Genomic DNA, 4,155 nt, shown 5'->3' on the forward strand with positions numbered 1-4,155 from the left:
TGGCTTAAAGCTCAACATTCAGAAAACTAAGATCATGGCATCTGGTCCCATCACTTCATGGGAAATAGATGGGGAAGCAGTGCAAACAGTGTCAGATTTTATTTTGGTGGGGCTCCAAAATCACTGCAGATGGTGATGGCAGCCATGAAATTAAAAGACGCTTACTTCTTGGAAGGAAAGTTATGACCAACCTAGACAGCATATTAAAAAGCAGAGACAACTTTGTTCACAAAGGTCTGTCTAGTCAAGGCTATGGTTTTTCCAGTGATCACGTATGGACGTGAGAGTTGGACTGTGAAGAAAGGTGAGTGCCAAAGAATGGATGCTTTTGAACTGTGGTGTTGGAGAAGACTCTTGAGAATCCCTTGGACTGCAAGGAGATCCAACCAGTCCATCCTAAAGGAGACCAGTCCTGGGTGTTCATTGAAAGAACTGATGCTGAGGCTGAAACTCCGATACTTTGGCCACCTCATGCGAAGAGTTGACTCATTGGAAAAGACTCTGATGCTGGGAGGGATTGGGGGCAGGAGGAGAAGGGGACGACAGAGGATGAGATGGCTGGATGGCATCACTGACTCGATGGACGTGAGTCTGAGTGAACTCCAGGAGTCGGTGATGGACAGGGAGGCCTGGCGTGCTGTGATTTATGGGGTCGCAAAGAGTCGGACACGACTGAGTGACTGACCTGAACTGATCCAAATGTAAAATGCTGTAATTGTCAGGTACAGACAGATTAAAATATTGATTTATTTTTATCACTGCCAGTTAAACACGGTAAAAAAAGAGTTACGTTTTAGAACACTGCATAGTTGGTTAGAAATAAGCTTTCTTATATTGTTATTGTTGTTGTTGTTGTTCAATCACTAAGTTGTGTCTGACTGTGACCCTGTGAACTGCAGCACACCAGGCTTCCCTGTCCCTCAATATCTCCCAGAGTTTTCCCAAACTCATGTCATGGAGTCAGTGATGCCTTCCAACCATCTCATTCTCTCTTGCCCCCTTCTCCTACCCTCAGTCTTTCCCAGCATCAGGGGCTTTTCCAATGAGTCAACTCTTCATATCAGTGACTAAAATATTGGAGCTTCAGCACCAGTCCTTCTAATGAATATTTAGGGTTGATTTCCTTTAGTATCGACTGCTTTGGCCTCCTGGCTGTCCAAGGGACACTCAAGAGTCTTCTACAACACCACAGTTCAAAAGCACCTATTCTTCGGTGCTCAGCTTTCTTTATAGTCCAACTCTCACATCCATACATGACTACTGGAAAAAGCATAGCGTTGACTGTATGAACCTTTGTTGGCAAAATGATGTCTCTGCTTTTTAATATGCTATCTAGGTTTGTCATAGCTTTCCTTCCAAGGAGCAAACATCTTTTAATTGCATGTCTGCAGTCACTGTGCACAGTGATTTTGGAACCCAAGAAAATAAAATCTGTCACTGTTCACACTTTTCCCCATCCGTGTGCCATGAAGTGATGGGATTGAATACCATGATCTTAGTTTTTTGAATGTTGAGCTTTAAGCCAGCTTTTTCACTTTGCTCTTTCACCCTCATCAAGAGGTTCTTTAGCTCCTCTTCATTTTCTGCCTTTAGAGTGGTATCCTATCTGAGTATCTATCTGAGGTTGTTGATATTTCTCCTGGCAATCTTGATTCCAGCTTGTGATTCATCCAGCTTCGCATTTTGCATTATGTACTCTGCATATAATTTTAAAAAGCAGGGTGACAATATACAGCCTTGACGTTCTCTTTTCCCAATTTTGAACTAGTCCATTGTTCCATGAGCAGGTCTAACTGTTGCTTCTTGTCTACATATAGGTTTCACAGGAGTCAGGTAAGGTGGTCTGGTATCCTCATCTCTTTAAGAATTTTCCAATTGTGATCCACACAAAGACTTTATCATGGTCAATGAAGCAGAATAGATAATTTTTTGGAATTCTGTTGTTTTTTTTATATGATCCAATGGATGTTGGCAATTTGATTTCTGGTTCCTCCGCCTTTTCTAAATTCAGCTTATACATCTGGAAGTTCTCAGTTCACACACTGTTGAAGCCTAGTTTGAAGGATTTTGAGTGTTACCTTGCTAGCATGTGAAATGAGTGCAACTGTATGGTAGTTTGAACATTCTTTGGCATTGCCTCTCTTTGGGATTGAAATGAAAACTGGCCTCTTCCAGTTCTGTGGCCACTGCTGAGTTTTCCAAATTTGCTGGCATATTGAGTGCAGCACTTTAACAGCATCATCTTTTAGGATTTTACATAGCTTTCTTGTATGGAGATGGTCAAAAGTGATAAGGATGCAAAGTTACCTTAATGTGTCCCTTACTCTTATTTTATGAGAGCCTTTTTTCTTTTTTTTTAGCCATCCATTACTGGTCATAAATCTTCCTATCAGCTGAGAGTTCCTCTGACTTAAGGGAAAATAATGTGACAAATTAATTCACACAAAAGTGTGGGTTAAATATTGAAATATATTTGATAATGTTAGCTTTAGGTGTACAGCATAGTGATTCAGTATTTTATAGATTATATCACCTTTAGAGTTATTACAAAATTAAGGCTGTACTTCCCTGTGCTGTACAATATATCTTTGTTGCTTACCTATTTTATATATAGTAGTTTGTATATCTTAATCCCATATCCTTATCCTGCCACTCTCCTTTCTGTCTTCCCATGTGAATGTATTTTTGTATGTAACCTTCATAATATTTTTAAAATTGTGTTTTTTAACTTTTTATTTTATGTTGGAGCATAGCTGATTAACAATATTGTGGTAGTTTCAGATTGACAGCAAAAGGACTCAACTATATGTGTATGTGTGTGTGTGTGTATATATATATATATTATCCAAACTCCTCTCCCATCCAGGCTGCCACATAACATTGAGCAGAGTTCCCTGTGTTATACAGTAGGTCCTTCTTGGTTATCCATTTTAAATATAGCAGTGTGTATACATTTAGCCCAAACTCCCTATCTATCCCTCCCCATGATCCTTTCCCCCTGGCAACTGTAAGTTCTCATTCACTAAGTCTGTGAGTCTGTTTTGTAAATAAGTTCATTTGTATAATTTCTTTTTAGATTCTGCATATAAGGGATGTCATAAATACTTTTCCTTCTCTGTCTGACCTACTTCACTCAATGTGACAATCTCCAGGTCCATTCGTATTGCTGCAAATGGCATAATCTTCCTAAGATTTTTGCATTTTAAAATAGGAATAGCTGTATAGAGCCTTGTAATCCTAAAGAAATTAACACCTTGACTTTTTAAGATTATGGCACATAGCAGGGCAAGTACGGAGCAAAGAGTTCTGTATTTTCAGTCAGAAGTCCTGGATTCTAACTCTTGTCAATAACTGGTCAATATGACAAAAACTTGAGATCACAGTAAACTTTAGACCTTACATTAGTGTTCTGGCAGCTTTCACAAAATGTACAGTCAAAATTGGTAATTGGATTTTCCTCAATTTTCATAAGTAATGGGTAGCATTTTCTCATTTTAAAATTGGTTGTTTTTCTAAAACCATTGGCAGCTCCTATAATGCAGATGCAAATGAAGGTGAACCCAGAACCTAAATATATGAACAAGATAGCTACAGTATTTAATGAATTTATGTTAGGTATCACAAAAGCCTTCACTGAGGAAATGACGTGTAAACTGAGATCTGAAGGCTGACTAGGAAATGGGCAGGTAGAGAAAGAGAGGAAACGTTGGAGGAAGCAGATGCGGCTTACAGGAAAGGAGATAAGCAAGAGATTGTGGTTCTAGTGCAGCTGGCATGAGAAAAGAGAAGAGAAGGTAGGTTGAGACAGTCATCAAAACATGCAATGGAGGAGTGGTGGGTCTTGAAATATATGGGTTAAATAAGGGATTAAATAGGGATTCAGATCAGATCAGATCAGATCAGTCACTCAGTCGTGTCCGATTCTTTGCGACCCCATGAATCGCAGCACGCCAGGCCTCCCTGTCCATCACCAACTCCCGGAGTTCACACAGACTCACATCCATCGAGTCACCGATGCCATCCAGCCATCTCATCCTCTGTCGTCCCCTTCTCCTCCTACCCCCAATCCCTCCCAGCATCAGAGTCTTTTCCAATGAGTCAACTCTTTGCATGAGGTGGCCAAAGGACTGGAGTTTCAGCTTTAGCATCATTCCT

General features: G+C 40.1%; 1 protein-coding gene across 6 annotated transcripts in view; it reads left to right on the forward strand.

Moving 5' to 3' along the window:
- The window catches only part of THEMIS (thymocyte selection associated), a 199,310-nt gene that overhangs the window by 64,465 nt on the left and 130,690 nt on the right, over positions 1-4,155 (forward strand). The gene's annotated exons all lie outside the window — the stretch shown is intronic.

Source organism: Bison bison, unplaced genomic scaffold, assembly GCF_000754665.1.
Source record: "Bison bison bison isolate TAMUID 2011002044 unplaced genomic scaffold, Bison_UMD1.0 scf7180017864035, whole genome shotgun sequence".
Taxonomy (NCBI): domain Eukaryota; kingdom Metazoa; phylum Chordata; class Mammalia; order Artiodactyla; family Bovidae; genus Bison; species Bison bison.